Raw genomic sequence first — 21,044 nt, forward strand, 5'->3', positions numbered from 1 at the left:
GGACACCTTCAACCGCTGGCGTCCAGGCTCGGACAAGTTCGCCGTCAAGTTGAGCCAGTCGGTGATGACTCTCACATCGCGCGTCACGGCGTTAGAGGAGACACCCCTGGTCGCTCCGCCACAGGCCCTGCCGCTCGAGGAAGGGGGCGGGCCAACGGCCACTGCATCGATCCACATCACCAGGGTGCCGATGCCAGGGCTTTGGTCCTCCATCCCACCCTGGTCACGAGTGAGAATATTGGTCCCACAAACCCCCGCACCATTGATTTACCAGAGTCTAGTTATCGTCGAGATCACCAGCAGTTTAGGGATTACAAACTCCCCCGCCCTGATTTCCCTAGATTTGATGGTAGTCACCCTAGAGTCCGGAAAGAGAAGTGTGAAAAGTACTTTTCCATGTTTACTGTCCCTCCACAACTTTGGGCTAAGTTTGTCACCCTTCACTTTAAAGGCAATAGAGTTGTGGCTTCAAACTTATGAAGCACATCATGATATTGATAGTTGGGCTGAGTTATGTGTTGCTGTGGTTACTAAGTTCAGTAGCGATATGTATCAAAATTATATGAAGGACTTGCTAAACATTAGACAAACTGGTGATCTCCATGAGTACTATGATAACTTCTATCAGGCTATGCATAGAGTCCTAGTGCATAATGATAAATATGTTGATGTTTTCTTTGTTATGAGGTTTATAGATGGCTCATAAGCCTAGGACTGTTGATGCTGCGATGACTTTGGCCCTTTTACAGGTTGATGTCCTGGAGTCTGCCAACAGACGTTATTATTCAAAGTTATCCAAGGACTTCATCAAATATTCCTCCAAGCAACAGTCCAATTCTGATATCTTGGGCACTGCTCCCAGTGAGCAAAACTCCACCAACCAGCGATACTCAATAGAAGGGTGATGACAAATTAGCAGCCTTGCGTGCACAATGACGGAAGCTCGGGTTATGTATGAAGTGTGGTGAAAAATTGGGTAAGCAGCACAAGTGCCCCAATCAGATCCCACTACACATCCTGGAAGAATTCTTAAAGGCTGTTCAGTCACCTGATGAGTCTCCTGACGACAATGACTTGGGATCTAGTGATGAAGAATTGCTGACTTTATCATTTGCTGCCACTGAGGGTATACAAGGCAAAAGAACTATGAGATTTCAGGGTATGGTTCAGGACAGTGAATGGTTGTTGCTTGTAGATTCAGGAAGCTCCACCACTTTCACAGTCAGGCAGCTATACAAAAATTACCATACTTAGTTGTAACAAACATGGCACCACTTATGCCATTTCGAGTGATTTTGGTGATCGAATGACAACACAACACTTGGACTAATATGATTGTTAAGATTATCATTCTCAGGCTTTTAGGTTCAAGTGATGACAAAGAGAGAGAAGATAGGCGTAGCTTGACCCGAAGGGCCGCCCCTACGGGGGTTCCGCTACTTCGGGTTATGAGTGACTGGATGAACCGACGCTACCCCACCAAGAGGCATCGGTTCTTCCGGTGGTACGCAGATTTTCAGCTAACCGTTGGAGCAACGGCTACAAGACTTGGTGGCCTATATATACGCCTCACCCCGGCCATTTGAAGGTTGCTGGAGTTGCTGGACATCCCACACACACCCAAGAACATCTCCAACCACCATAGAGCTTCATTGTACATCATATAGGCTTAAGCACATTTGTGAGAGTGCTTAGTGCTTGTAATAGGGATTAGTTCTTGCGAGAGCTCCCTTGAGAGAAGTCTTGCTGCGGCAAGCAACTTGTGATCTGTCGTGTGACCCTCCGTCTTGGTGTGGAGTGGCAACGACACTTTGTGCGGGGGAAGAGGAGGCCCCTTCCTTGGTGGAGAAGCTCCGTAGTGGATTTCGGCCGGGTGACCGAGAGAGACGGTGGCGGTGCACGAGACTCGGTGTCTTGTGGGCACTTGCCTTTGCTTGCCGGCATCGCCATTGGTGGCGTAGTGCAAGACGGTGATCGGAAGAGTCTCGGTGTCCCGTGGACGTAGGCGTTTGTGCCGAACCACGTTACATGACCGTGTCTACTCGGGAGTTTGCATCCCTCTTGCACTTATCTCTTTACTTACCGTATTACGTTTCCGCATTTACTCTATCTTGCATGCCTTTACTTTCCTAGTTAGTTTGATTAGGATTGGCTATAGGTTGTAAGTTTTTAGGGGTAAGTAGAGAGTAGCATAGATAAACCTTAGTCATAACTAGCATGTGTAGGACGTGTTAGGTTTATCTTATGCGATTAGATTGAGCCCTAGGGTAAAAAGTGATTAGCGACCCTATTCACCCCCTCCCCCTCTAGGGTCGGGCACCCCGGTGATCCTTACATTAGTACAAGAAGCACCTCTAGTACATGTGACCACTGCTAATGGAGACAAACTCAGCAGCTCCAGCATAGTCCCTGAGGTTACTTAGTACACACAAGGGCATACATTCACCACCTCAGCAAGAGTATTGGACATTCCTCACTATGATATGATATTGGGCTTGGATTGGCTTGACCAATTTAGTCCCATGTGGGTAGATTGGAAAAAAGATGAGGTTCACATATATGGGTCAGAGGATCACATTGAAAGGCATTAGAGATTGCACAGCATCTTGTCCTCCACTCAAACCACACAAGCTCAAAGGCATGCTTAGAAAAGGTGTAGTCACTCAACTATAGTCCAATTGACATCTGTTCCAGCTGAATCCACACTACCAGCAATACCTCCTTCTGTGCAACAACTGGTGGACACACATGCAAGTCTGTTTACACCACCAACAGAACTCCCACCTTCCAGAACTGATGATCACAACATTGTCCTACTACCAGGTGTCAAACATGTCAATGTGAAACCATACAGATACTCACCATCTCAAAAGGATGAGATTGAAAGGCAGGTCAAAGAAATGTTGTTCAATGGACTCATACAACCAAGCTCTAGTCCATTTTCCTCTCCTGTCGTACTGGTGAAAAAGAAAGATGGCACATGGAGATTTTGTGTTAATTATAGACAGTTGAATGCCATAACAATCAAGAACAAGTACCCCATGTCAGTTGTGGATGAGCTATTGGATGAATTGAAGGGTGCTGCTTGGTTCACCAAACTGGACATGAGAGCTGGATATCATCAAATCAGAATTTGCCGAGGTGATGAGCCTAAAACTGCTTTCAAGACACACCATGGCCATTGGGAATTCAAGGTTATGCCTCTTGGGATGACCAATGCTCCAGCCACATTCCAAGCTGTCATAAACCAGATGTTTAGTGAGCAACTCAGAAAATTTGTGTTGGTTTTTGTTGATGACCTTTTGGTCTATAGCCCAACACTAGAAGAGCATCTACTCCATCTACAGCAGGTCTTCACCATTCTGCAGCAACACAAATTCCTGCTCAAACATTCTAAGTGCCCCTTTGCGCAGACAAGCTTAGAATATCTCGGCCACATCATTAGTGGGACTGGTGTGTCCACTGACCCTACCAAAGTGAATGTTGTTGCTAATTGGGCCACACCCACTAATGTTAAACAACTTCGAGGATTTCTTGGATTATCTGGATATGACAGAAAATTCATCAAGAACTATGCTCTATTCAGCAGACCTCTTACAGATCTCCTGAAGAAGAATGTGCCATTTGTGTGGACTGGTCAGCGTCAGTTATGCTTTGACACATTAAGGGAAGCATTGATTTCAGCACCAGTGTTGGCATTACCAGATTTTTCCAAGGGTTTTCAAATTGAAACTGATGCCTCAGCCAAAGGAATTGGGGCAGTCTTAATGCAAGACCACCACCCCATAGCTTACATGAGCAAAGCATTGGGAGTAAAATCGCAACAGCTAGCTACCTATGAAAAAGAATGCCTAGCTGTGATTATGGCTGTCACAAGATGGAAGCCCTATCTACAACATAAAGAGTTCTGCATATTAATAGACCAAAGAAGCCTGGTGCATTTGGGAGAACAGACTCTCCAAGTCTCCATGAAGGCCTGCAATAGAAGGCATTTATCAAACTCCTTGGGCTGCAATACAAAATCATCTACAAACAAGATCCAGAGAACAAGGCTGTCGATGCCTTGTCTAGACAGTGTAATCCCTCTGAAGTTTTGGCCATATCTGTCAGCACACCCAGATGGTTGGAGATTGTGATAGACAGCTATCAGCATGATCCCAAAGCCCAAACATTTCTCACTGAGTTAAGTCTCACTGGTTCTAATGACAAAGGATATTATTTACAGGATGAGGTGATCAAATATAAAGGTCGTATGTGGTTGGGACATCACAAGGATGCTCAGCAAGATATTCTTCTAGCACTACATGCTAGTGGATTGGGTGGTCATTCAGGCATTACAGCTACCTATCACAAAGTCAAAACCCTCTTTGCATGACCTTGCATGAAGGAAGATATTAAGTTATATGTGACTTCTTGTCAAGTGTGCTCTCAAGCTAAGTCTGAACATTGCAAATTACCAGGTCTTCTCCAACCATTACCAATTCCTCCACAGGCATCGCATATTGTAAGTCTTGACTTCATTGAGGGGCTTCCTAAGTCTAAAACATTCAACACTATTATGGTAGTCATTGACAAATTCAGCAAATATGGTCATTTTGTCCCTCTTACACATCCTTATATTGCACTCATAGTTGCCCAACATTACATGTCCAACATCTATAAGCTGCATGGCATGCCCAAGATACTGATTTCTGATAGGGATAAAATCTTCACTAGTGCCTTATGGTTGGAATTATTTCGTCTTGCCGACACCAAGATTAACACGAGTTCTGCTTAACATCCGCAAACTGATGATGGTCAGACCGAGCGTTTGAATCAGTATCTCGAGACCTATTTGCGCTATTTTGTGCAGTCAAGCCCCACCAAATGGGCAAGTTGGATTTCTTTGGCAGAATTTTTATAATACATCCTTTCATTCAGCTTTGGGCAAAACTCCATTTGAGGTGCTTTATGGTTATCCCCCAAGTCACTTTGGCATTGTTCCCAGTGAGGCTTGTTCTGTGCCAGACTTACAGCAGTGGCTCACCGAGTGCTCTACAGTGACACAATTAATTAAACACAATCTCCAACAAGCTCAACAAAGGATGAAAACTCAAGAAGACAAACACCGTCAAGAATGGGCATTTCAAGTAGGTGATTGGGTATATGTCAAATTGTAGCCACATGTTCAACAGTCTGTGCAGAGAAGAGTAGTCCATAAACTCAGCTACAAGTTCTTCGGGCCATATTTGGTGCTGCAACGCATTGGAGCTGTTGCTTATAAACTGCAGCTTTCAGCTTCCATTCGTATTCATCCAGTCTTTCATGTGTCCCAATTAAAGAAAGCTTTGAAGCCTGGTACTTTTGTTCTTCCTGATGCACAACTGACCATACTGGAGACTTCATCTACACCAACACTTCCTCAGGTACCTGTAACTTGCCTTCGCAAGGTCGGCAATTCTGTTTCTCCTCATACTCTGGTGCAGTGGGGTACTTCTCCAGCCACATGGACGTCTTGGGAGAATAGCTATATGCTCCACTCTATGTCGCCGTCTTTCTTTCTTCCATCAATAGAGTTGACAGCATGAGGACACGCTGCGTCTTAAGGAGGGGGGATGTCACGGACGGTCTACCTGGGCTCGGCCCATTATCTACCTATGTTATTTCGCATTACTTCTGGGCTGTAAGGCGGCCTGCGAGCCGCGGGTCGTGTAACGGGATTGGCCCACTAAGACTATATACTCGCTGTGTGGGAGGATGGGCGGAAGCGAGAATGAACCCTAAACCTATCCTGTTCCTCTCTCTCGTTCGTCTCTGGGAGTGGCGCCGCCGTGACCCTTGCCACGCGTGCCACTTGTAACCCTCTACCGATTCTGTTTCGTGACAGTCTGCCTGTAACACCCCTGTGTTAATCGTCTCGCTAATCAGGAGTTAACTCACTAATCGTGGACTCAAATTCATCGTTAACGCTAATCGCGTTCGCTTAGTAAACATCTAATTAGCCGTGTTCGATCCCATTTTTGTCCTTGATCTGAGCTCCAAATCAACTTCCGCCCAAAACGAAAGTTGTAGATCTTTTAATCCTCTACAACTTCTATTTTGGCCAAATTTCAAGTTCTTATATGAAAATTTGAGTTTCAACTAGTCAAACTCGGGCTAAAATCTTTTAAACGAGCAAACAGTGCCCCTCCTGTGCTCGACACTGTGCCCCGACGCCCATACCGCCGCTGGTCGCCGGAGAGCGGCGCCACGCGTCGGCAATCCCGGCGATCCTCGACGTCTGAGCGCTGCTCGCATTCTCGCGGACGCCCTCGAAGCTTCCCGTTCCATCCCAATCCTCCTTTCTCCTTCCTCTGAGTTAGGTCGAGCTCGAGCGAGCAGAACCGAGCGAAATCGCCGCCGCTCATCGCTGCGGCCAACCCTCGCCACCCCACCTCAATCCGTCGCACTCCGAGCTGCGCGACCTCGCCCCGAAGCTCCTCCATCCCTCCACGAGCGCGGCCGTGCCCTACCCCGGCCAAAGTCAAGCCCCAGACGCCGTCCGCCATTGCTGTCCTCGTCAAGCTCCGCCCTGAGCTTCGCCCCTCACATCGACGACCCTCTTCCGGACCTCCTCCGCTCAAAATCGATCCACGGTGAGCTCGGCCGCAACCCTATCTCACTCCCCGGCTTTCTCCCCACCCAAATCCGCGGCCACCACCGCTGAATCACCGCAGCGCCGCCGCGGACGCACTGAGCGCCACCCGCCCGCACCGCCGGGGCTCCCTGCTCCAGCCTGCGACCCCCTACCGCGCGCCCCTAGGCCTCTTGGTCTCCCTGAAGCTCGCGCCGCCCCATCCCTCCGTCGCCGTGCACCGCCGTAGCCGGAACGGCTCGGCGCCGTCGCGTGCGCCGCCGCATCCCGCCACCGCTCGCCGCGGGCAGAGCCCGCGCAGCTCTGGGCTGCGCCACCGCGCGCGCCGACGCCGCCTGGTCGCGCTGCTGCTTGCTCCGCACCCTAGTACTGCCGCCTGGCCTTGCCCTGGCCGCGCCGGCCGCGTCACCACCGCGCCACCCCAGCTGCCACCGTCGCCCTGCCCGTGCGCGCCCCTGGGCCCCGCCCCGTGTGCGCCGCCTGCCACCCCGCACCCCCGGCCGCCCCGGGCCACGGCTCAGCCAGCAGTGCCGCCGGCGTGGAGCGCCGCCGGCGGGGAGCGCCGCCGCAGCTGCCTGGCTGTGAGCCGGCCGCCCGTGCGGGCGAAGCAGAGGAGGGGGCGGGCTGGGCTCCCTGGCAAGTGGGGCCCGGCTGTCAGCCCCCCTTTTTATTTGTTTTTACTCTTTCTTATTTTGGCTGCAGCTTTGAAAATTCCTAGAAATGCATAGAAATATCCTAAAAATACAAAGTAAATTTTGTTAGGTTGCTAAAACTGAGATCTTCATAAGAAAAATACTTGTGCTCGTGTTTTGTCACTGTTGCCCTGTTGAAAATTCAGTTTGCGTTTAAGGTAATTTAATTTGTACCACTTATTCTGTTGCTCTAAAAATTATGGAAAATTCGCAGTGGCTTACTCATTTCATGTGTAGTCCACTGTAAAATATTCATGACCTATTGCTGTGTACTTTTGTGTAGATCTATTTATGTTCAATTTACCTTGCTAGGGTTATTTAAATGCTTTGTTAGTAGTTGTTTTCGAAGGAAACACTTCAGGCTAATTTGAGTTAATCTTTTTATCGCATTAGGTTCTCATGCATCGCACTGAGTTCTAATTTGTTGCATGACATATTTTATTCGTGTAGACGCCACGAACGACGCTGTCCACGAGCTAGTTGCTGAGCCGGTCCAGGAGCCACGAGCAGGAGCGCAGCAGGAGGACGCCGTTGAGCACGCACCGGAGACCTAGTTAACCCCGCTGACCTACAAGTCAAGCCCCGGAGCATAACCATAATTTAAATTATTCAATGTTTATTTAAGTATTGTGCATTTATGTTCTAGGAGTTGAATGGAACCATAGTATGCATGTTTTCCCTAGGTACCGTGGGCCTATACTAGTATGCAGGTGTCGATTGCAATGCTCTGCTAAATTGGATTTCGGTAGAAGTCGAGTGATTACTGTCACTCGCGAGTTTAGGATCTTGATTCCTTAGCTTGGCTTGATATGAGTTGTTGAGTAAAGGGAATTGGAGACCGGGCGGGAATGAGTAGGAATATTGGTATGGAATAGATGAGAAAATGAACTTCCGAATGTGTCGATTGAGGACCGTACCGTTGTTGGCCCTGATGACCGAGTTTGAACATTACTAACCACATGCCGGAAGTAGGAGGTAGTCGAAACCGGTAAGCTAATTACCTGATTTGCAACAATACTTTGAATCGCGACTTGCTACTCTGGGAGTGGAATGATGGCGGGTGTTGGAGTGTATGTCGCCTCCTAGTTCTCTGGGAGTTCGCTGTGAGGGACCCTTCACCCGGGTTTTGGCAGGCGTGATTCAGACGTCGGGTGATGATGGGAACAGTTGATGTGTGTGGCCCGACGGGGTTTACGCGTGTCGTGTGAGTTAGGTCCACCTTGCAAGGTTAAATCGGATCGATTCGCCATCTCTCTCGGTTAAGAGAACCTTGGTCACTGCGTCACATCGTAGTAAGAAGTGGAATAAGTATTGAAAGGTAGCGATGGAATGCTTTACCTGTTGTTCTGAAGATTAATCTAATCTACCATGTGTGCTCTAGATGATTAGGCGAACTTAGTTAATACTTGATATACTAAACGGCACTAAAATATTGAAAGTAAGGATTCACTCCTAGTAGCAGTTCAGCAAAAGAACTCCAGAACCAAAAAGCTTCGCATGTCTAGGTAATGGGCTAAGTATACCCAGAGTCGGGTAAGCCTTGCTGAGTATTAGTATACTCAGGGTTGTTGTTGTACCCCTTTTAAGCAGGTTGTGTCCCCGCTGACTTCAAGGAGATCTGTGCATCCTGGATTGGACAGCCGCTTCCTCCTGGGTGGACCGTCGAGTGGGCCCCGTCTTCCCCGTGAAGATTGGGCAGGTTGGCGTCACATCGGTGGGCAGGATGTGGAGCTCACCTTTTATCGTCGTCATAGTTATCGTATTGTATTTCAAACTCAGTTTTAAACTTCCGCTGTGCGTTTGAACTCTGTTGTTTGTATTTAAACCTTTTATGTAAAACATGTGTTGTAAATTAATTTGAAGATTTCTGTATGCTGGTAACACCTGTGTGCTCGTCTTCGTACGGGTCTAAGTGCAATTGTGATCCTGGAGTACAGTAGTTTAATCGGGATTTTACCCGACAGCCTGTCAGGTTACACCGTTTTAAGTGCACAGTAACTTGATTAAGTATTAAGATGATGGTTAGTGCATTTAAGCCGGTTTAATTTGGACGGTGCTGCTACAGCTGCCGCATCAATCCAGCACCGCCACAATTATCCCCTCAACAAGACGACCTGTCATGCGGTTGGCCATGACCGTGACCCTTGGGACACATCTACCCTTGGATGTCCCGTAAGGCGAGTGTACGGGAAGTGAATACGTTGTTATGACGTATGCAGCGCTGCCCATTCAGCGTCGAACGTCTGGGTGCCATCTCTATAGTGGATGGTAATGTATGTGTGAATATGTGGGAAACTGCATATGCGTTACCCGTGTGGCATAGGACACATGGGGCCCGTTCGTGTGTGCTGGCACGAGGGGTCCAGAAATGGATATTTATATCTGTCTTTGTGTTCTTTTGCAGGAAACTAACCACGTTAAGCGCCTTATAAAATCCTTGATCGTAGGAACGACTAGTCTATATATAGGGAGAGTACGTAATTGTGCCACCGATTGTTCTCGTATACCATATTTTGGTACTTATTTGGGTGAGAAACGCTAGAACGTGGCATGCATCTTGCATCTTGCATTCCTGAGTTGTTGTTTGTCTTGTTACTTTGGTTGCGCTTCACAAAAATTTATTTGGATCACCATGTTTTTATTATGTGTTCTTAAAAATTTATTTGTGTTGCGTTGCCAAGTTAAATCTGTTCTTTTAAAAATCTGTGGCATACGTTAGAGCTACTCTGGGCGAAACTTGTTGAGTTGAGGCAGTTCAATCAAAGCAAGTTAGTTTATCTTCCCTTGGTGAACCATATCGCGAGGGAAATGATTCATGCCGTGTGTTCATATTATATACGCACATTCTTTAATCGCATGGATTAGTCCTGATAGCGAAATGGCTAACCAGGGGAATCATTATTTTGCAGATGGGTGATAACCATGACAATGAGAATCACGAGGCACTGCCCCAACAACCTCCCTCTTTGGCTCAAGCTGTTGCGGCTCTTATCGCTGACCGCAACGAGCAAACGGAATTGATAAGGCAACTGGTGCAATCCCAAGTCAATGCCGGCAGAGGTCGACACGTTCCCCCGCTAGCACCAGCAGAAACTGACTATGTCGGTTTTCTGGCCACCCAGCCACCTCTATTCCATAAGGCCGATGATCCCCTTGAGGCTGATGCCTGGATTCGCACCATTGAGGATAAGTTCAGCATCCTCAATTGCACAGAGATGGACAAAGCCGCCTTTGCAGCGCAACAGCTGCGAGGACCTGCAAAAATATGGTGGGTCAATCACAAGGCTCTACTTCCCGCTGGTACACGTCTCACCTGGGATGAGTTTGTGGCAGCTTTTAAAGCCCACCACATCCCGGCAAGCTTGATGAGGAGAAAGATGGCAGAGTTCCTAGCCCTGAAGCAAGGGAACAATACTGTGCTCCAGTATGCCCAGACTTTCAATTAGTTATCCCAGTATGACGGTTTTCATGTGGATACTGATGAGAAGAAGCAGGATTGCTTCAGAAGGGGACTCAGCACAAAGCTCCAGGACAAACTGGCTCTCACTACTTGCAACAACTTTACTGATCTGGTTAATAAGGCCATCACGCAGGAAGATGCCACGCTGGCACACCAAGCTGACAAGAAGAGAAAGGCACCTGCTGGATCCTCCAGCAATGCACCCCAGAGGTACAAGCTAGTTCAGACAGGAAATCAGCAAGCTTCAAACCGTCCTCCACAGCAGGGCCGATGGGTCGCTAGACCACCACAGCAACAGCAGCAGTGGGCACCCCGTTTTCCGATACAGCAGCAGAGGCCCCTCATGCTACAAGCTCCACGCCCCAACAACTACCCATGTTACAATTGTGGTAACCTGGGGCACTTTGCACGTGACTGCCGTCTGCCCCCTCGGCAGAGTAACTACAAGACTCCTGCGCTGAGTCAAGGTTCCAGCTAGAAGGATCAGAAAAAGAAGGTTGTACCTGCCAAGACTGGTCGTGTGAACTACACCACTCTGGAGGAAGTCCCGGAGGGCACTCAAGTGATGGCGGGTACGTTCTCTGTTAATCATTGCCCTGTTACTGTGCTATTTGATTCGGGAGCATCTCATAACTTTATCAGTGAAGTATGTGTGGCACGACTTCACTTACAAGTAACATGCCTAGAGAAACCCTACATTATTCAAACACCTGGCACCCAGTTAAATGCTGGCCAAGTAGTTCGAAATGTTCCCCTTAACTTGGGTGGGAAAAATTTTCCACTCACTCCCATTGTTCTTCCAAGTCAAGGGATAGATATCATACTTGGAATGAATTGGATGAAGAAGCATGGCGTTATCATCAATACCTCTTCTCGTATCCTTCAGTTCAACTCTTCCATGTATGGTTCTATGGATATTCATCTTTCCCAGCATGCAATTCCAGCCACTGTTATGTACCATCTTGAAGGGAAAATTCTAGAAATAATTCCGGTGGTTTGTGAATACCCCGATGTGTTTCCGGAGGACTTGCCAGGCATGCCTCCCGATCGGGATATTGCGTTTGTCATTGAGTTACAGCCTGGCACAGCGCCCATATCTCGAAGGCCATATAGAATGACTCCCAGTGAGTTAGCTAAACTAAAAATCCAGTTACAAGACTTGCTGGATAAAGGCTTTATTCGACCGAGCACCTCACCCTGGGGTTGCCCGGCTCTGTTCGTGAAGAAGAAAGATCACGGACTAAGGCTATGTGTGGATTATCGACCGCTGAATGCAGTCACCATCAAAAACAAATATCCACTTCCTCGTATTGATATTCTTTTTGATCAACTAGCCGGAGCTAAGGTATTCTCAAAAATAGATCTTCGATCTGGCTATCATCAGATAAAAATCAGACCAGTGGATATACCAAAAATAGCTTTCTCTACTCGTTATGGTCTTTACGAGTATTTGGTGATGTCCTTCGGATTAACCAATGCTCCAGCTTATTTCATGTACCTCATGAATTCGGTATTCATGCCGGAGTTAGACAAGTTCGTTGTGGTCTTCATTGATGATATCTTGATCTACTCCAAGAATGAGGAAGAACATGCTCATCATCTTCGCATAGTACTTCAGCGTCTGAGAGAGCACCAGCTTTATGCCAAACTCAACAAGTGTGACTTCTGGCTGAAGGAAGTACCATTTCTCAGTCATGTCATATCTGCTGAAGGCATCTCTGTGGATCCCAGTAAAGTGCAGGATGTACTCGATTGGGAAGCCCCGACTTCAGTCCCTGGAATTCGCAGTTTCTTGGGCTTAGCTAGGTATTATCGAAGATTCATCCCAGAATTCTCCAGAATTGCGAAGCCGATGACTGAACTTCTGAAAAAGGGTGTCAAGTTCTATTGGAGTGCCCAATGTGAGGAAGCTTTCCAGAAATTGAAAACACTTCTCACTTCAGCTCCAATCTTGGCCCAGCCAGACACTACAAAACCATTCGATGTCTACTGTGATGCCTCAGGCACAGGACTCGGCTGTGTTCTGATGCAAGAAAACCGAGTGATTGCTTATGCATCTCGATCACTCAAGCGTCATGAAGAAAACTATCCCACTCATGATCTTGAATTAGCAGCTGTCGTCCATGCTCTGAAGATCTGGCGACACTATCTTTTAGGTTCATTGTGCAACATCTATACTGATCACAAGAGTGTCAAATATCTTTTCACTCAAGCTGATTTGAACATGCGTCAAAGAAGATGGCTTGAGTTGATTAAAGATTATGAGCTCGAAGTGCATTATCACCCTGGCAAGGCGAATGTAGTTGCCGATGCGCTAAGTCGAAAAGCTCACTGTCATTGCATTTCAGCTATACCATTAAGCGAGTCTATTTGCCATGAAATGGAAAAGCTGAATTTAAGCATCGTACCACATGGCACATTGGCTCATCTAGAGCTTACTCCTACTCTTCGTGACCTTATCATCACGGTACAAAAGCAAGATAAAGGGGTGAAGGAAATTCAGAGAAGACTATCAGAAGGAGATCCTAAAGTAAATTGCTTCCACCAGGATGCTGAGAATGTGTTATGGTTCAAGCACCGACTAGTGGTGCCTAAGAATTTTGAGCTTAGAAAACAGATCCTTGATGAAGCCCATACTTCACGACTATCAATTCATCCGGGTAGCAACAAGATGTACCAAGACCTGAAGCAACGATTTTGGTGGACTCGGATGAAAAGGGAAATAGCCAAGTATGTGTCAGAATGTGATATCTGTCGGAGGGTTAAAGCCAGTCATCTCAGACCAGCTGGGACTCTTCAACCCTTGAGTATTCCTAAATGGAAATGGGAAGACATTAGTATGGACTTTATAGTTGGCCTGCCTCGAACTCAAAAGGGTTACGATTCTATTTGGGTTGTGGTCGACAGGCTAACCAAGTCAGCACATTTTCTTCCAGTCAGTACTCGTTTTCCACAAAAAGATATGCTGAGTTATATGTTGAGCGTATCTTATGCCTGCATGGTATACCCAAGACTGTCATCTCTGATCGTGGTAGCCAATTCACTGCTCGCTTTTGGGAACAATTGCATACTTGCTTAGGAACTCGGGTGATTCGCAGCTCTACTTACCACCCTCAAACAGATGGCCAGACAGAGAGAATTAATCAGATTCTGGAAGATATGCTCCGTGCTTGTGTCTTAACCTATCCACAGAAATGGGATCAATGTTTGCCATTAGCTTAATTTTCTTATAACAATAGTTATCAAGAAAGCATCAAAATGGCTCCATTTGAAGTCTTATACGGTCGTCGATGTCGTACACCTCTCAATTGGTCTGAAACCGGAGAAAGAACTATCTTTGGACCCGACATGGTTCAAGAGGCCGAAGAACAAGTCCGCCTTATCCAAGCCAACTTAAAGATTGCACAATCTCGACAGAAGAGCTATGCAGATAAAAGAAGAGATCCACTCGTCTTTAAGGTCGGTGACCACGTCTATCTGAAAGTATCACCTTGGAAAGGCGTGCAAAGATTTGGAATAAAAGGGAAGTTAGCTCCCCGCTACATCGGTCCATATCCAATTGTGGAACGATGCGGTCCTGTGGCTTATCGGTTGGATCTTCCAGCGAATCTTTCTGCAGTTCATAACATCTTCCATGTGTCACAACTCAGACTGTGCCTTAGAGTTCCGACGGAAGCTGTAGAAAGTGACTTGATTCAATTAGAGTCTGATCTCACCTATCCTGAGCATCCTATCGAGATTATTGATCGCAAGGATCGAGTTACTCGTCGCACAACCAACCGATTCTACAAAGTTCAATGGAGTAATCATTCCGAAGATGAAGCTACTTGGGAGAAGGAGGAATTTCTGAAATCCAAGTATCCAGACTTTTTAAACGCTCATCCAGGTACTACATCTTCGAACCTTCTCATCTTATACTTTCTATCGTGTGTGAATCTCGGGACGAGATTCCTTTAAGGGGGGAAGGCTGTAACACCCCTGTGTTAATCGTCTCGCTAATCAGGAGTTAACTCGCTAATCGTGGACTCAAATTCGTCGTTAACGCTAATCGCGTTCGCTTAGTAAACATCTAATTAGCCGTGTTCGATCCTGTTTTTGTCCTTGATCTGAGCTCCAAATCAACTTCCGCCCAAAACGAAAGTTGTAGATCTTTTAATCCTCTGCAACTTCTATTTTGGCCAAATTTCAAGTTCTTATATGAAAATTTGAGTTTCAACTAGTCAAACTCGGGCTAAAATCTTTTAAACGAGCAAACAGTGCCCCTCTTGTGCTCGACACTGTGCCCCGACGCCCATACCGCCGCTGGTCGCCGGCGAGCGGCGCCACGCGTCGGCAATCTCGGTGATCCTCGACGTCTGAGCGCTGCTCGCATTCTCGCGGACGCTCTCGAAGCTTCCCGTTCCATCCCAATCCTCCTTTCTCCTTCCTCTGAGCTAGGTCGAGCTCGAGCGAGCAGAACCGAGCGAAATCGCCGCCGCTCGTCGCTCCGGCCAACCCTCGCCGCCCCACCTCAATCCGTCGCACTCCGAGCTGCGCGACCTCGCCCCGAAGCTCCTCCATCCCTCCACGAGCGCGGCCGTGCCCTACCCCGGCCGAAGTCAAGCCCCAGACGCCGTCCGGCATTGCTGTCCTCGTCAAGCTCCGCCCCAAGCTTCGCCCCTCACGTCGACGACCCTCTTCCGGAACTCCTCCGCTCAAAATCGATCCACGGTGAGCTCGGCCGCAACCCTATCTCACTCCTCGGCTTTCTCCCCACCCAAATCCACGGCCACCACCGCTGAATCACCGCCGCGCCGCCGCGGATGCGCTGAGCGCCGCCTGCGCGCGCCGCCGGGGCTCCCTGCTCCAGCCCGCGACCCCCTACCGCGCGCCCCTAGGCCTCTTGGTCTCCCTGAAGCTCGCGCCGCCCCATTCCTCCGTCGTCGTGCACCGCCGTAGCCGGAACGGCTCGGCCCGCCGCGTGCGCCGCCGCATCCCGCCGCCGCTCCGCGTGGGCAGAGCCCGCGCGCTCTTGGCTGCGCCCACCGCGCGCGCCGAGCCGCCCTGCCTTGCTGCTGCTGCTTGCTCCGCACCCTAGTACCCCGCCTCCCCTTCCCGCCCTCCTGGCCCCGCCCCGCGCCACCACCCCCACCCCTCCCACCGACCGCCCGCCGTCTCCCTGCCCCGCCCGTTCCCCCTGGCCCCCCCCTTCGCGCCGCCTTCCTCCCCACCCCCCCACCGCCGCACCCCCCGCCCGTGCCACGCTCAGCCGCATCCCGCCCCGCTGGAGCGCCGCCGCGCTGCCTTGCTGTGGGCCGGCCGCCCGGCGTGACGAAGTGAGAGGAGGGGGCTGGGGCTTGGCTCCCTGGCAAGTGGGGCCCGGCTGTCAGCCCCCCTTTTTATTTGTTTTTACTCTTTCTTATTTTGGCTGCAGCGTTTGAAAATTCCTAGAAATGCACAGAATATCCTAAAAATACAAAGTAAATTTTGTTAGGTTGCTAAAACTGAGATCTTCATAAGAAAAATACTTGTGCTCGTGTTTTGTCACTGTTGCCCTATTGAAAATTCAGTTTACGTTTAAGGTAATTTAATTTGTACCACTTATTCTGTTGCTCTAAAAATTATGGAAAATTCGCAGTGGCTTACTCATTTCATGTGTAGTCCACTGTAAAATATTCATGACCTGTTGCTTTGTACTTTTGTGTAGATCTATTTATGTTCAATTTACCTTGCTAGGGTTATTTAAATGCTTTGTTAGTAGTTGTTTTCGAAGGAAACACTTCAGGCTAATTTGAGTTAATCTTTTTATCGCATTAGGTTCTCATGCATTGCACTGAGTTCTAATTTGTTGCATGACATATTTTATTCGTGTAGACGCCACGAACGACGTTGTCCACGAGCTAGTTGCTGAGCCGGTCCAGGAGCCACGAGCAGGAGTGCAGTAGGAGGACGCCGTTGAGCACGCCCCCGGAGACCTAGTTAACCTCGTTGACCTGCAAGTCAAGCCCCGGAGCATAACCATAATTTAAATTATTCAATGTTTATTTAAGTATTGTACATTTATGTTCTAGGAGTTGAATGGAACCATAGTATGCATGTTTTCCCTAGGTACCGTGGGCCTATACTAGTATGCAGGTGGTGATAGCAATGCTCTGCTAAATAGGATTTCGGTAGAAGTCGAGTGATTACTATCACTCGCGAGTTTAGGATCTTGATTCCTTAGCTTGGCTTGATATGAGTTGTTGAGTAAAGGGAATTGGAGACCGGGCGGGAATGAGTAGGAATATTGGTATGGAATAGATGAGAAAATGAACTTCCGCCTGTGTCGATTGAGGACCGTACCGTTATTGGCCCTGATGACCGAGTTTGAATAGTACTAACCACATGCCGGAAGTAGGAGGTAGTCGAAACCGGTAAGCTAATTACCTGATTTGCAACGATACTTTGAATTGCAACTTGCTACTCTGGGAGTGGAATGATGGCGGGTGTTGGAGTGTATGTCGCCTCCTAGTTCTCTGGGAGTTTGCTATGAGGGACCCTTCACCCGGGTTTTGGCAGGCGTGATTCAAACGTCGGGGTGATGATGGGAACAGTTGACGTGTGTGGCCCGACGGGGTTTACGCGTGTCGTGTGAGTTAGGTCCACCTTGCAAGGTTAAATCGGATCGATTCGCCGTCTCTCTCGGTTAAGAGAACCTTGGTCACTGCGTCACATCGTAGTAAGAAGTGGAATAAGTATTGAAAGGTAGCGATGGAATGCATTACCTGTTGTTCTGAAGTTTAATCTAATCTACCTTGTGTGCTCTAGATGATTAGGCGAACTTAGTTAATACTTGATATACTAAACGGCGCTAAAATATTGAAAGTAAGGATTCACTCCTAGTAGCAGTTCAGCAAAAGAACTCCAGAACCAAAAAACTTCGCATGTCTAGGTAATGGGCTAAGTATACCCAGAGTCGGGTAAGCCTTGCTGAGTATTAGTATACTCAGGGTTGTTGTTGTACCCCTTTTAAGCAGGTTGTGTCCCCGCTGACTTCGAGGAGATCTGTGTGTCCTGGATTGGACAGCCGCTTCCTCCTGGGTGGACCGTCGAGTGGGCCCCGTCTTCCCCGTGAAGATTGGGCAGGTTGGCGCCACATCGGTGGGCAGGATGTGGAGCTCACCTTTTATCGTCGTCGTAGTTATCGTATTGTATTTCAAACTCAGTTTTAAACTTCCGCTGTGCGTTTGAACTCTGTTGTTTGTATTTAAACCTTTTATGTAAAACCTGTGTTGTAAATTAATTTGAAGATTTCTGTATGCTGGTAACACCTGTGTGCTCGTCTTCGTACGGATCTAAGTGCAATTGTGATCCTGGAGTACAGTAGTTTAATCGGGATTTTACCCGACAGCCTGTCAGGTTACACCGTTTTAAGTGCACAGTAACTTGATTAAGTATTAAGATGATGGTTAGTGCATTTAAGCCGGTTTAATTTGGACGGTGCTGCTACAGCTGCCGCATCAATCCAGCACCGCCACAATTATCCCCTCAACAAGACGACTCAGTTTTTCCGCTCCCCATCACCTGCCGTCCGCCGGAATGCCGCTGCCGCGAGCAGTGCCCTAACGGGTCGCCGTCGGCCGTCGACCATCCTTGTTCTTCTTTGCCACTGGTGAGCACCCCCGTGTGTCCCCCTCATCCTCATCTTCCATTCCCCCACCCCGGAACGCCGGCTGGCTAGCTGGATCCACCGGCAGCCATGGCCATGAGCGCTTTGAGCTTTTGTTTGGGTCCAATCCAATTTCATCCCATGAACACAAGGTGCTTGTGTTTGGGTCGAAACCAATTTCTCTACCCTATGGTGAAGAAGGCTCCGATAAATGCTGCTATAAGGCAAGTTCATCAACTACAAGGATGTTTCAAAATTTAATCTTGTATTTTGCTTGCAACAGTGATGTGTATGGCCTCTAACTATAATTGGTTTAAGACATACCAAACCTCTACTGAGCTTAAATTTCACCACTGGCAACAATGATATGTGATCAGTTGCCATATCATTTTGGTTAGAAAATTTTGGTTAGTAGTTGTGTAATCTGAAAACAGTTCATTCAATGGCATCTCTTGATTAGCATCACTAATTTGGGCAACAGTAAACTTTTGTAGGCAGATTTGAGAATTTAGTGTGGTCTAGCTGATACTGTCAGCAGCTCTTTTTATCAAGATATGTTAACCCTTTCCCGAAATTACTGAAAAACATTTTGGTTTATTGAAGAATGAACATATTGACGTGGTCTCAGTTGTTGCCAGGCTGCATATTCAAGTTGAACAATAGCAGTCATGTATTTTGTGGCCCAAATGTTGGGTCAAACTGATTGCATGACTGACTGAACAGTCTGCGCTTGACGTGAGGTGGTGCTTATATGTCTTCCATTCTTTGTAGACAGATGACCTAATATGTGTATATTGGGCTTATTGGCATCCATTTGCTGCCAATTTGGATAAGTACTAAAATGATTAGTATATTTTTGCATGTGTAGTGAGGCAAAAAAAAAAGGAAACAAGGTATAGCAGGAGCTAGATTCGCATCTCTCAGAAATTCAAGGTTGTTGAACATTTGTATTTCGTATTGTAGCTGAAACAAGTAATCAAACAATTCTCGGCACTTCAATTACAAATCGAGTTGGTTCAAGCAATTTGGAAATTTTGCATAGCCTATCTGACAATTTCTTGCCTGTGGTGGAGATATCTTTCTCTTTAATAACTTGGCTTGAACTAATTCTGTTGTTTAATTTTTATTTTTTTCTGAAACAGAGAATGTCAGCTTAAAGTTTGACTTTTCAAATACTAATATGTCTACTGATTTGAAATGGATGGAGTATTGCAATAGCATCCTAGTTAACCACACAATCCTCTAGCTACTGATTTGAAATGGATGGAGTATTCAAAAAATCATTTGTAAATAAGAAAACACTATTGTATAACAGAAAGGACTTAGCTAGAGAGAAAAGAAGTGATGTGAATGCATCAGTATGTAACTATGTTTGCGAGGTGAGAGTCCGGAGGCGAGCCAAGTTGTTCGGCTCAACTCCAACTTTGTAGTCTCGGAGGAATGAAGCATCTTTGGAGTAAAGTTCCTTGTCTCTCATCGGTATCTTGCTAGCCTTTCTTTTTTACTTAAGTTATTTGTTTACTTTCTGTCTTTGATCTGCGGGATCTCTAGTCTGCGTAAGCAACAAGTTCTCCTTATTTGAGAGTGCTCTCTGTCTTGCCAGGGAGGTAGGAGTACAAACTCGATAGCTGTAGGCGTGGTGCTTAGTCTTGGTTAGTTACCTCGGATTGTGTTCCACCACACAGTACCGCAGTGGTAGGCAGTAGGTGGTGACAACCCTGTTCATCCTTTGTAGTCCACCACGTTCGGTGATTTTCGATCATAGCAGTAGTTGTCGACTGTCGTTGGACTCCCTTCTCATTCCAGTCTGAGTCCTTCTCTGAGGCCGCCAAAGTAGATCAAGATAGTTTAGTCGCAAGTCTTCTAGGTAATGAGTTGACTAACCGACGTTAGACCCTCTACCCCATTTTTACCTCTCTTCTCCTGGTACGTCTGGTTGAACTAGATCTAGATCTAGCCGCGTTTATTGTTCTTTGGATTCGATATCCCAAGTGTACTCCCTAGTGAAAGCTACATCGGTGTCTATGCGCTTGCGGAATAGTTCGCATAGGCTAATGAGTGCCAACAAGCTTTCTGACGCCGTTGCCTGGGAACTGTAGCAACACTAGTTTTTAGAGCTTTTCAGTTGTACACATTTTCATCTTACCACATGGAGTCTTCTCCTAGTTATCCGGCGGTTCCATCCTGCGAGTTATGGAACCTCCACCATCCTACCACCCCATTTATGTGATGGTCACGAGATCAATTCCAATCTCGTAGCCATGGTTCGTGCATAGTCTTTCTCTAGGAAGAAAGACAAGAAATCCTATGCTCGCCTGCGAGAATTCGACTATACCCAATTTGAACCAAAACACCTTATGGAGAAAGCTTTCCCTGTTCTCTCCGGCGAGCTGGGGAGTGGAGGTGCGGAGGTGGGGTAGGCAGAAGATGGGGTGTCAGATCTTAACCCTTGATCTACAAATTCAAAGGCCACAAATTCACGTGTGGGTGTGTGCACACGTGTGGGTGGGTGGGGGTGGGGGGTACCTAGATGTGATATAGACAACCTTGAAGAATTTTATTAGACATCCTGCTTGTAGCATTTCCGTACTGTCATAGAGCTAGAACTACTTGTGACACATGTTTAGTTAGAAACAAAAGCTCATTTTCAAT

The sequence above is a fragment of the Panicum virgatum genome, chromosome 6K (genome assembly GCF_016808335.1).
Source record: "Panicum virgatum strain AP13 chromosome 6K, P.virgatum_v5, whole genome shotgun sequence".
NCBI classification, from domain to species: Eukaryota; Viridiplantae; Streptophyta; class Magnoliopsida; order Poales; family Poaceae; genus Panicum; species Panicum virgatum.